The 13,170-nt window shown below is 34.7% G+C and overlaps 7 non-coding genes and 1 pseudogene across 7 annotated transcripts; all 8 read left to right on the top strand.

The window, feature by feature from the left end:
- Window positions 1–831: 831 nt before the first annotated feature.
- On the top strand, window positions 832–904 carry LOC117311443 (small nucleolar RNA SNORD113/SNORD114 family). Its single transcript, XR_004525644.1, has one exon. It is a non-coding gene; the product is annotated as a small nucleolar RNA SNORD113/SNORD114 family (small nucleolar RNA).
- Window positions 905–1,751: 847 nt separating this feature from the next.
- Window positions 1,752–1,828, top strand: LOC117311426 (small nucleolar RNA SNORD113/SNORD114 family). Its single transcript, XR_004525627.1, has one exon. It is a non-coding gene; the product is annotated as a small nucleolar RNA SNORD113/SNORD114 family (small nucleolar RNA).
- Window positions 1,829–2,322: 494 nt separating this feature from the next.
- On the top strand, window positions 2,323–2,395 carry LOC117311459 (small nucleolar RNA SNORD113/SNORD114 family). Its single transcript, XR_004525658.1, has one exon. It is a non-coding gene; the product is annotated as a small nucleolar RNA SNORD113/SNORD114 family (small nucleolar RNA).
- Window positions 2,396–7,653: 5,258 nt separating this feature from the next.
- Window positions 7,654–7,726, top strand: LOC117311420 (small nucleolar RNA SNORD113/SNORD114 family). Its single transcript, XR_004525620.1, has one exon. It is a non-coding gene; the product is annotated as a small nucleolar RNA SNORD113/SNORD114 family (small nucleolar RNA).
- A 2,270-nt stretch (window positions 7,727–9,996) lies between these two features.
- Window positions 9,997–10,072, top strand: LOC117311425 (small nucleolar RNA SNORD113/SNORD114 family). Its single transcript, XR_004525626.1, has one exon. It is a non-coding gene; the product is annotated as a small nucleolar RNA SNORD113/SNORD114 family (small nucleolar RNA).
- A 1,023-nt stretch (window positions 10,073–11,095) lies between these two features.
- Window positions 11,096–11,164, top strand: LOC117311417 (small nucleolar RNA SNORD113/SNORD114 family; annotated as a pseudogene).
- A 767-nt stretch (window positions 11,165–11,931) lies between these two features.
- On the top strand, window positions 11,932–12,003 carry LOC117311446 (small nucleolar RNA SNORD113/SNORD114 family). The gene has a single exon (XR_004525647.1). It is a non-coding gene; the product is annotated as a small nucleolar RNA SNORD113/SNORD114 family (small nucleolar RNA).
- Window positions 12,004–12,897: 894 nt separating this feature from the next.
- Window positions 12,898–12,970, top strand: LOC117311455 (small nucleolar RNA SNORD113/SNORD114 family). Its single transcript, XR_004525655.1, has one exon. It is a non-coding gene; the product is annotated as a small nucleolar RNA SNORD113/SNORD114 family (small nucleolar RNA).
- The last annotated feature ends 200 nt before the right edge of the window (window positions 12,971–13,170 follow it).

Genomic DNA, 13,170 nt, shown 5'->3' with positions numbered 1-13,170 from the left:
TTATTATTACCGTGCGTTTTTTCTATTTTTATAATTGAATCAATGAAATAGTCAATATACAAATGTGTAGAATAAAAAAGTGATGAAAGTGAAGCCTTTTTCAATTATAAAAATATGTGGTTAGGCAAAAGTTACTATCATATAGTAATACATTAATAAATATTGAAAAGACTGATAACCATTGAGAAAGATGTGGTATAAGGGTGTTACCTCTTTGGGTGATATAGAAAGTGACAGGTATTGGTTACTGACTGAGTCAGTTACAACTTTGACATTTGATTTATTAAGGGAAAAAGAAACAAATATTACCATAATTTAGTCAATGCCTCAATTACTGTGCAAATGAATAGTGTGATATTTGGATCAATGGAAAGCGTATCTCAGTATTTTTATCACCTTGTCTGCTTGTTATTCTTCAGGATGATGTTCCTGCTATTTCAGCTTCTGCTGTGCTCACTTGTCACACCGCCCCTGTGTCAGGAAGGAAACTAAGGTGAGCAATGGGCAAGGTTGTTGTCTTGGACTGGTGGTGCGTTTGAGGGTACTCATGGTGTTATTAAAACGTATTACATTAATCAAAAACTTACTCATAGTTCAATGATAAATATAAGAAATATTCTTTTGAATAATTGATAATGGATAGGATTGAGGTTGAAAATTGGAAGAGATGGGCCCTTAGTGGGAAATGATTCTGTAAACTGAGGTTAGGGGTATTGAAGAGTCTTATTCTTGGAATATTTAGTGAACCATATATTATTTTTATTATTACCAATTAATTAATGATTTAATCAATACAAATATAGAAATGATGGAAGAAAAGAGACTCAGTGATGGACCAATGATGAATGATCGTGACGGGAAGAGTCCTGAACGATGAAAACATGTCTGAAACTCTGAGGTCCAGCCCAGACCATAAGTAGTCTCTTCCTTCTGGTGAAATTGTCTCTATAGAGAGATGACAGGAATATAAATAGATCATATCTTTGTGTGGATTTCACAGACTTAGATTTGTTATTATTAATGGATCTCTGATAGAACCATTAAACAAATACAAATAAACATAAGGAAAAATAGGGTGAAGCACTGTCCAAATATGAACGTATTTGGTTTAGCAAAAGACACTGTTAGTAAACACTGAAAACACTGATGCCCATTAAATAAATGGCTGAAGGTCACCTCTTGGACCAAAGTTAGATAGAAATGCATCAGTAAAGACAGTTTAATTGTTCTGCCTAAGACTATAGATTAAGCTTTCTCTTTTAACAAGATAAAAAGTATAGAGAGAAAGAAAAAGTAATAAATACCTAAATACTGAGTAAATGAAATGCAGAAAACAAGGATCAGTGGTTATTAGGTCTCAATATTTTTATCATCTTCTGTGTTGTGTACTCCTCAGAATGAAGGCAGTAGAGATGATGTAGCATCTTCCATGGACAGGAGCTCTGAGTAACAGTTGATGTTCTCTGTTTTTTTATTAAAGTAATTTACGGTATTTTTAAGAAATGTGGAATATAAGTAAAGAAGGCAGCTACATCTCAGTGCTGAGTATGAATATATGAACCATTATATTGATTAATGTATATATGGAAAACAATGTATTATCGAGGAAGATATGTTACAGTAACAATACTTCTATGTACACCAAGGCTCTTCTTGTTTTATTTTTTGAATTGTACTGCTGAAATTATTAGTAGATTTTAGATTTAATCAATAAAGATATAGAAATGTATGTAGAAAAATAGGACCAATATTGGATCGATGATGATTTCTGGTCATCATCAATATGAGTCATATACGATGAATACATGTCTAAAACTCTGAGGTCCAGTATTGAATTAAGCTAGTCCATTCTCAACTTGAGAAGGCATCCTATAGACAGATGTCAGGAAGAGCATCTCATTTTATTATCATCTCCTCTGCTTTATATTCCTCAGAATGGACGCACTGGAGCTGATTGAAGCATCTTGCGTGGTCACGAGCTCTCTGGTTTCATCTGTGCTGTAGGAGTATGAAGACCATGTGAGTAATAGTCAATGTTTTAATTTCAGTGGTTTGTTTAAGGTTATTCATGTATTATTCAAAATATGAAATATAATCAAAGAAGGAAAAATGCCATGTTAGTATCAGAGTGACATGAAATGTTATGTTGATTAATCTATAAATGTATCCTTGAGGTCAGTTTTTGAAACAGAGTTAGTCTCTGGAAAAGATTTTAGAGATAGATATTGACAATATTTTAGTTTATTTTTTATTTCTGTGTATTTAGCAATGAATTTATCGATAAACAGATGTTTATGCGAATGAAAAGAAAGAGGGCTTTCATGCGCCAGTGATGATGAATGGTAGCAGATGAGTCTGGATAATGAGTAATATATGTCTAGATACTGAGGTCCAACAAAATACCTAGTGTATTTCTTATATTTCATGTTAAGATATACCCAGTATACGTATTTGGTTCATAGATTTAGATTTATTATTATTAATGGTTTAATTATAAAACCATTAAATAAATATAAATAACAGGTAAAGAAAAAAGGGTGAACTTTGTCTAAGTATAAACATGTGGCGAGACAAGAAATACTATTAATAAAATTGAAAACACTGAAACTCAGGAATAAATGGATCAAGAGCATCGCTTTGACTAAGGATCATATCAATACAGATAATTAAGAGTCAATTATATTGTTGTGGGTTTGTCTCAAGTTTGCTGTTATTCATTTTGTTAAGATAAAAATATCTCTACTGTGTATTCCATGCAAATGGGAAACAAAAGAAAGCTGGAGTAGCAATTCTCATATCAGACAAAACAGACTTTAAAATAAAGACTATTACAAGAGACAAAAAAGGACACAACACAATGATCAAGGGATCAATCCAAGAAGAAGATATAACAACTGTAAATATTTATGCACCCAACATAGGAGCACCTCAATACATAAGGCAAATACTAACAGCCATAAAAGGGGAAATCAACAGTAACACATTCATAGTAGGGGACTTTAACACCCCACTTTCACCAACGGACAGATCATCCAAAATGAAAATAAATAAGGAAACACAAGCTTTAAATGATACATTAAATAAGATGGACTTCAGTGGTATTTATAGGACATTCCATCCAAAAACAACAGAATACACATTGTTCTCAAGTGCTCATGGAACATTCTCCAGGATAGATCATATGTTGGGTCACAAATCAAGCCTTGGTAAATTTAAGAAAATTGAAATTGTATCAAGTATCTTTTCTGACCACAATGCTATGAGACTGGATATCAATTACAGGAAAAGATCTCTAAAAAATACAAACACATGGAGGCTAAACAATACACTACTTAATAATGAAGCAATCACTGAAGAAATCAAAGAGGAAATCAAAAAATACCTAGAAACAAATGACAATGGAGACACGATGACCCAAAACCTATGGGATGCAGCAAAAGCAGTTCTAAGAGGGAAGTTTATAGCAATACAATCCTACCTTAAGAAACAGGAAACATCTCGAATAAACAACCTAACCTTGCACCTAAAGCAATTAGAGGAAGAAGAACAAAAAAACCCCAAAGTTAGCAGAAGGAAAGAAATCATAAAGATCAGATCAGAAATAAATGAAAAAGAAATGAAGGAAATGATAGCAAAGATCAGTAAAACTAAGAGCTGGTTCTTTGAGAAGATAAACAAAATTGATAAACCATTAGCCAGACTCATCAAGAAAAAAAGGGAGAAGACTCAAATCAATAGAATTAGAAATGAAAAAGGAGAAGTAACAACTGACACTGCAGAAATACAAAAGATCATGAGAGATTACTACAAGCAACTCTATGCCAATAAAATGGACAACCTGGAAGAAATGAACAAATTCTTAGAAATGCACAATCTGCCAAGACTGAATCAGGAAAAAATAGAAAATATGAACAGACCAATCACAAGCACTGAAATTGAAACTGTGATTAGAAATCTTCCAACAAAAAAAAGCCCAGAACCAGATGGCTTCACAGGCTAATTCTTTCAAACATTCAGAGAAGAGCTGACACCTATCCTTCTAAAACTCTTACAAAATACAGCAGAGGGAGGAACACTCCCAAAATCATGCTACGAGGTCACCATCACCTTGATACCAAAACCAGACAAAGATGTCACAAAGAAAGAAAACTACAGGCCAATATCACTGATGAACACTGATGCAAAAATCCTCAACAAAATACTAGCAAACAGAATCCAACAGCACATTAAATGGATCATACACCATGATCAAGTGGGGTTTAACCCAGGAATGCAAGGATTCTTCAATATACGCAAATCAATCAATGTGATACACCATATTAACAAATTGAAGGAGAAAAACCATATGGTCATCTCAATAGATGCAGAGAAAGCTTTCGACAAAATTCAACACCCATTTATGATAAAAACCCTCCAGAAAGTAGGCATAGAAGGAACTTTCCTCAACATAATAAAGACCATATATGACAAACCCACAGCCAACATCGTCCTCAATGGTGAAAAACTGAAGCATTTCCACTAAGATCAGGAACAAGATAAGGTTGCCCACTCTCACCACTCTTATTCAACATAGTTTTGGAAGTTTTAGCCACAGCAATCAGAGAAGAAAAGGAAATAAAAGGAATCCAAATCGGAAAAGAAGAAGTAAAGCTGTTTGCAGATGACATGATACTATACATAGAGAATCCTAAAGATGCTACCAGAAAACTACTAGAGCTAATGAATGAATTTGGTAAACTAGCAGGATACAAAATTAATGCACAGAAATCTCTGGCATTCCTATACACTAATGATGAAAAATCTGAAAGTGAAATCAAAAAAACATTCCCATTTACCATTGCAACAAAAAGAATAAAATATCTAGGAATAAACCTACCTAAGGAGACAAAAGACCTGTATGCAGAAAATTATAAGACACTGATGAAAGAAATTAAAGATGATACAAATAGATGGAGAGATATACCATGTTCTTGGAATGGAAGAATCAACATTGTGAAAATAACTCTACTACCCAAAGCAATCTACAGATTCAATGCAATCCCTATCAAACTACCACTGGCATTTTTCACAGAACTAAAACAAAAAATTTCACAATTTGTATGGAAACACAAAAGACCCCGAATAGCCAAAGCAATCTTGAGAACGAAAAACGGAGCTGGAGGAATCAGGCTCCCTGACTTCAGACTATACTACAATGCTACAGTAATCAAGACAGTATGGTACTGGCACAAAAACAGAAATATAGATCAATGGAACAGGAAAGAAAGCCCAGAGATAAACCCACGCACATATGGTCACCTTATCTTTGATAAAGGAGGCAGGAATGTACAGTGGAGAAAGGACAGCCTCTTCAATAAGTGGTGCTGGGAAAACTGGAGAGGTACATGTAAAAGTATGAGATTAGATCACTCCCTAACACTGTACACAAAAATAAGCTCAAAATGGATTAAAGACCTAAATGTAAGGCCAGAATCTATCAAACTCTTAGAAGAAAATGTAGAACACTCTATGACATAAATCACAGCAAGATCCTTTTGACCCACCTCCTAGAGAAATGGAAATAAAAACAAAAATAAACAAATGGGACCTAATGAAACTTAAAAGCTTTTGCACAGCAAAGGAAACCATAAACAAGACCAAAAGATAACCCTCAGAATGGGAGAAAATATTTGCAAATGAAGCAACTGACAAAGGATTAATCTCCAAAATTTACAAGCAGCTCATGGGGCTCAATAACAAAAAAACAACAACCCAATCCAAAAATGGGCAGAATACCTAAATAGACATTTCTCCAAAGAAGATATATAGACTGCCAACAAACACATGAAAGAATGCTCAACATCATTAATCATTAGAGTAATGCAAATCAAAACTACAGTGAGATATCATCTCACACCAGTCAGAATGGCCGTCATCAAAAAATCTAGAAACAATAAATGCTGGAGAGGGTGTGGAGAAAAGGGAACCCTCTTGCACTGCTGGTGGGAATGTGAATTGGTACAGCCACTATGGAGCACAGTATGGAGGTTCCTTAAAAAACTACAAATAGAACTACCATATGACCCAGCAATCCCACTACTGGGCATATACCCTGAGAAAACCATGATTCAAAAAGAGTCATGTACCACAATGTTCATTGTAGCTCTATTTACAATAGCCAGGGCATGGAAGCAACCTAAGTGTCCATCGACAGATGAATGGATAAAGAAGATGTGGCACATATATACAATGGAATATTACTCAGCCATAAACAGAAACAAAATTGAGTTATTTGTAGTGAGATGGATGGACCTAGAGTCTGTCATGCAGAGTGAAGTAAGTCAGAAACAGGAAAACAAATACCGTATGCTAACACACATGTATGGAATCTAAAAAAAAAAAAAAAAGGTTCTGAAGAACCTAGGGGCAGGACAGGAATAACGACTCAGACCTACTAGAGAATGGACTTGAGGACATGGGGAGGGGGAAGGGTAAGCTGGGACGAAGTGAGAGAGTGGTATGGACATATATACACTACCAAAGATAAAATAGATAGCTAGTGGGAAGCAGCCGCATAGCACAGGGAGATCAGCTCGGTGCTTTGTGACCACCTAGAGGGTTGGGATAGGGAGGGAGATGCAAGAGGGAAGAGATACGTGAACATATGTATATGTATAACTGATTCACTTTGTTATAAATCAGAAACTAACACACCATTGTAAAGCATTGTAAAGCAATAAAGATGTAAAAAAAAAAAAAATGCTGAGTAGCCAGGGGCCACCGGGAGGTGGGAGAAATGGGAGATGTTAGTCAAAGGGTACACATTTCCCTTACACAATGAATAATATCTAGGGATGTAATGCACACCTTCGTGGCTATGGTTAATAATACTCTATTGTGTTCTTGGAATTTGCAAATAGAGTAAGTCTTAAGTGCTCTCATCACACACAAAGTCAACTATGTGAGGTGATGGGTGTGTTCATTAACTTGATTTTAGTGATCATTTCACAATCTGTATGTGTGTTAAATAATGTTGAATAGCTTTAAACAGCTTTTTGTACAATTTAGACATGAACAATTTTTATTTGTCCATCTTAGCTCAATAAAGCCGTAAATTTAAAAAACAAAAACAAAACAAACAAACAAAATCTCCCTTGTGAATAATTTATAAATACCTAAATGCATGAGTAAATGAAATGTGGATATCAAGGATCAATGGGGATTATACTTAAATCTTTTTTTATCATCGACTTCTTTGTACTTTGCAGAATGGAAACACTTGAGCTGATTTAAGCAGTGTACCGTGATGGTGACCTCTGTGATTGCATCTCTGTGTTAGGAGAACAGACACCAATGTGAGTAACAGTCAAAGTCTTGTATGGATTTCAGTGATTCCTTTCAGGGTATTTAGTGTGTTATTGAATAGTACCATATATAATAAGAATGGCCAACTGTAGCCCAGTGATAAATACTGAATTAATATGTAACATAAAAACAAAGGATATAAACAAAGAGATATACTGATGTGTAAATAATTCTATTATATATACAGAATAGGGATTTCAGGGCTTTTCTGGCTTTTTGCGAATAATTGGGTTTTAAAATTATTCTTAGTGAATTAATGAATTAGTCAATAAACACTGTAGAAATGAATGAAGAAAACAGGTACAACATTGGATCCATGATGACTGTTCGGTGCGTTATGAGTTGTGTATGATGAATACGTGTCTGGAACTCTGAGGTCCAATGCAAATGGATTCTGGCCCATTGCCCCTATTTCAGGTGATCCTATAGACACATGTCAGGAGTATACAAGGATCTTGTTTTATGTTCCTTCATTTTCTTTTTATAATGGGATCAATCAAATAATAAATAGATAAATAAAGATGAAGGTGGTGGAACTTTCTCCAATTATAGAAATATGTGGTTAGGCAAGAAATACTATCAACATATATTAAAAACAAATATATGTTAGGAAACATATGGTACAAGGGGGTTTTTCTTTGACTAAGGATGATATAGTTATTGATAAGTCAAATTTTCATGTTCTCTGTCATTGTCAAGATCGATATTGTTCATTTACTTAGGAGAAAATAAAATACAAATTATCCCAATTCACTACCTACCTAAATGACTGACTAAATGAAATGTGGAATTCAAGGACTAATGAAAATATCTTAACCTCTTTTTTTATCTTCTACTTTGTCTTGTGCTCCTTAGAATCGTTGCAATGGGCTGACTTAAGTGTTCCACCGACGTCACGAATCCTGTGGTTGCGTCTGTGTTAAGAGCTTGGAGAGCAAAGTGAGTAATAGAATTATTTTCTTGGTTTTGTGGTTTTGTTTTTTATAAGATTTTCACTGCATTCTTAAAACCTGTGAGGGACTTCCCTGGTGGTCTAGTGGTTAAGACTTCGCCTTCTATTGCAGGGGGTGTGGGTTCGATCCCTGGTCAGGGAGCTGAGATCCCACATGCTGCGGGGCCAAAAAACCAAAACATAAAACAGAAACAATATTGTAACAAATTCAATAAGGACTTTTAAAATGGTCCACATCAAAAAATCTTTAAAAAAAAATGTGAAATATAATTGATGATTGTCGACCATGGCTAAACAGTAAAAGTAGGGTTAATATGAAGCATTAATAAATTTCTATAGGATTCATATTAATGAATCTATATAGGAAACTTTGAGGTCAATTAATGACAGTTTCTGTGGGAAGTAATTCTATAGACAAATGAAAGAGCCAAGGACCTTGTTTGTTTTAAGTTTTTGTGACCGTGAAGCATTTATTTTATTATTATTAGTGAATTGATGAATTAATCAATAAAAAGTGTTGACGTGAATGAAGGTAATGAGGACCAAGTCTGCATAAACAATGATGACTTGTGGTATGAGTCTTTGATAAGGAACACTACGGGTCTGGAGTTCTGAGGCCCAACACAAAACAAACCTAACATTCTCCCCTCTTTTTTTTTTTTTTTTTTTTGCGGTACGCGGGCCTCTCACTGTTGTGGCCTCTCCCGTTGCGGAGCACAGGCTCCGGACACGCAGGCTCAGCGGCCATGGCTCACGGGCCCAGCCGTTCCGCGGCATGTGGGATCTTCCTGGACCGGGGCACGAACCCGTGTCCCTTCCTTGGGCAGGTGGACTCTCAACCACTGCGCCACCAGGGAAGCCCTCTCCCCTCTTTTGAAGTGATCCTGTAGGGAGATGCCAGGCATATATGAGGATCATGTTCTTAGTCTTAGTGTACAGAAATACCTAAAAGTATTATCATTAAGAAATCAATGGCAGGATAAGTAAATAAATAGGTAAGTAAATAAATATGAAGAGCAGAAACACTGTTCATTGTCGAAAAGTATTATGAAGAAATCTGATGATGTAAATTGGGATGGAAAATAAAATGATCAAGTGTATATGTCTTTGAGAATAATAGTGATAATTGTCATTTACTGATTCAGTTACAACTTTGACATTTGATTTCTTAAGAGCAAAATAAATAAATCTTACCATAAATTAATAAATGCCTAAATGACTATGCAGATGAGTTGTGGAAACTTTAAATCAGTGGAGAGAAAGTCTCAACACTTTTATCATCTTGTCTGCTTCGTCCTCTTCAGAACAGATGCTGGAGATGACTTCAGCTCCTGTTGTCATCAAGATCGTCTGCTGCTTCCTTGTGTGGAAAGAGACCAAGGTGAGTAATGGTCCACACTGTTGTCTTGGATTGGGTCATGTGTTTAAGGGTATTTACAATATTATTAAAAAGTATTAAATTCATTAAAATATTCCTAATGATAAATAGGATATGAAACATTATGTTGATTAATCAATAATGTGCAGGATTGAGGTCTATTAATGAAAAAGGTATAGTCTGTGTGGAAAATGATTCTGTAAACCAGTGTTAGGAATCTTGTCCTAGAGTTTTTATGAACCATGTATTATTTTTATTCTTATCAATGAATTCATAATTTAATCAGTACAAACATACAAATGAAGAGAAACAGACCAAATCATGGACCAGTGGTGATGTCTGATGGCATAGGAGTCATGGACGATGAAACAATTTGTGTCTGAAACTCGGAGGTCCAACACAGAACAAAATTAACCTGTTCCTCTGTTGAAATTGTTTCTATAAAGAGATGTGAGACATATACAAAGATCATATTCTTGTATTCATTTCATAACTTAGATTTGTTACCATTATGGAATTACTATAGAATCATTAGACAAATACAAATACATACACTAAAATATAATAGGGTGAAGCATTGTCCAATTATGAATGTATGTTGCGTGGCAAAAGATATTAATAAAATTGAAAACATTGATACCTATTCAGAAAAGGTGATTAAGTCTCATTTTTTTAATTGTCTGCTCCGTGTTGTACTTCTCAGTACAGATGCCCTCGAGGTGCTTTCAGCATCTTCCACCCTCATGAGCTCTACGGTTGCCTGTATATACTAGGAAGACAGAGATTAATGTGAGTAATAGTGAGGTTACTCTCTCGGTTTCAGTGTTGTTGTTTTTTTAAGCGATTCATTTAAAAGTGCAAAATAAGGGGCTTCCTTGGTGGCTCAGTGGTTGAAAATCTGCCTGCTAATGCAGGGGTCACGGGTTCGAGCCCTGGTCTGGGAAGATCCCACAGGCCGCGGAGCAACTAGGCCCGTGAGCCACAGCTACTGAGCTTGCACGTCTGGAGCCTGTGCTCTGCAACGAGAGGTCACGATAGTGAGAGGCCCGCGCACCGTGATGAAGAGTGGCCCCCGCTTGCCACAACTAGAGAAAGCCCTCACACAGAAACAAAGACCCAACACAGCCAAAAATAAATAAATAAATTAATTAATTTTTTAAAAAGTGCAAAATAGATTTAGAGAATGCAACTCTATCTCAGTGATAAATATGGGATAAAGTTATCATATCAATGTATATATGAAAAACTGAGGATAATTAGTGAGAGATATACTGTTGTGAGAATAATTCCATATATAGATTCGAGACACAAAAAGTATTCTTGAGTTTTGGTGAATCATAACATTTTAAAATGATTATTAATGAGGTAATGATTTAATCAACAAACCTATAGAAATTAATGAAAAAAAGGAGGGGCAATATTGGATCAGTGATGACCACTGATGGCGTATGAGTCATATATGATGAATGTGTGTCTGGAACGTGGTCCAACCTGAAAAAAATCTAGTTCATTATCTCTGTTTCAATTGACACTTTAAACTAATGGCAGGAATGTATGAGGAAAAATAATATTATAATTTGGAATGGACAGTAAACGTACCGTGCGTGTTTTGCCAAGCGTGTTTTGTCTTTGACAAAAGGATGATAACAGAACCTTGTAAGTAAGAGTCAGTTATTGTTGAGTCAGTTTCCAGTTTGACAGTTTGATTTATTAAGAAGAAATATATTAACCTATTTTAATAAATACCTCAACAACTATATAAATGAACGGTGTAGTCTATAGATCAATGGATAGAATGTCTTATTTTTTTTATCATCTGCTCCTCATTTTGCTCCTCAGAATGGACCCACTCGAGCTTATTTAAAGGTTCTTCCAAAGTCACAAGCTGTATGGTTGCATCTTTGTATTAGGAGTGTGGAGAACAGCATACTAGTCAAAGTTCTTGACTTGGTTTGAGTGTTTTTTTTAAAAACAACTATTCACTGTATTATTAAAAAGTATTGAATATAATCAAAGAAAGCCAACCCTACTGATGCTTAATATCAGAATAATATGAAGCATTACATTGATTAATCCATAAATGGAACATTGAGTTCAGTTAATTGAAAGAGATGATTGAAATGAATGAGTCTATAGGTGGATGTTATGAGATATTCAAGAATGTTATTCTTGTCTTTTTTTGGTGATTTACATGTATTTCCTTATTAGTGAATTAGTAAACAAATATTGGTGACATAAAGAGCAAGTTGGCCAATCATGGTCTAATGATGATGACTAGTGTATGAGTCATATGCGATGAATTCTACGTGTCCAGAAGTCTGAGGATCAACACAAAGGGACTCTGTCTATTCATCATATTTTAAGCGACTATAGATAGATTTCAGGATTATACAGTGATCTTTTTCTTGGTCTTTGTGCTCATGAATTTTAAAAATATAATTATAAAAGAATCCATGGCAGAATAAATTAACAAATGTGTAAATGAATGAAGATGAAGAGGGGTGAAGCATTGTTAATTAATAAAATATTTAGTCAGCAAAATGAATATTAATATATACTGGAATAGATAATAAAATCGACCAAATATATTATGTCTTGAACTAAATAAGCATGATATTGACAGGGATAAGTAGTAGCCAGTTATTGCCCTGAGTCAGTTGCATGTTTGATATTTACTGTATTGAAAGAAAAATAAAAATTACTGTGAATTAATAAACACTTAAATGACTATGTACATGGAGGATGGAAATTGTGGATAAATGGAGAGAAGAGAATATCTCAACTTTTTTTTATCATTATGTCTGCTTGGTACTCTTCAGAATGGATGCATTGAGCTGATCTTAGGTTCTGTCGTGATCAAGATTATGTTGCCTCTGTGTCAGGAAAGGGAACAGATGAGTAGTAGTAGTCAGAGATCTTATTTTTGGTTTCAGTAATTTGTTTGAGTATTCCTGGCATTGTTAAAAAGTACTAAATATAATGAAAAATTATCCATAATAGATAATAAGATGTCATAGGAATCATCGTGTTGACTAATCAATGTTGAAGTCACTTAATGAAAAAATATAGTGTATATGGGAAAAGATTCTGTAGACAGACTTCAGGAATATTTAAGGATCTTGTTCATGTGTTTTCTTAAATAATTTGATTTTTGTTAAAATCCATGAATGAATTATTTAATTGATACCAATGTAAAACAAGTGAAGAAAACGAGGGTCTAATGTGGACCATTAATGATGTCTGGGGCATGTGAGTCACGGATGATGAGTAGTATGTGTGTGGAACTTGGGGTCAACCTGAGATCTAGTCTATTCCCTCTGTTTGAGATGATCCTATAGACAGATGTCAGCAATATACAAATATCGTGTTCTTATTTAGATTCATAGATTTAGATTTGCTATTACTAATGAATCAATCATAGAACCATTAAGCAAATATAAATAAATAGATAAAGAAGAGGAGGGTGAAGCATTTTTCAACATGAACATATGTGGTG

Source organism: Tursiops truncatus, chromosome 2 (assembly GCF_011762595.2).
Source record: "Tursiops truncatus isolate mTurTru1 chromosome 2, mTurTru1.mat.Y, whole genome shotgun sequence".
In the NCBI taxonomy this organism is placed as follows: domain Eukaryota; kingdom Metazoa; phylum Chordata; class Mammalia; order Artiodactyla; family Delphinidae; genus Tursiops; species Tursiops truncatus.
Note: the sequence above shows the minus strand (reverse complement) of the source record. Positions and strands in the feature narration are given on the sequence as shown.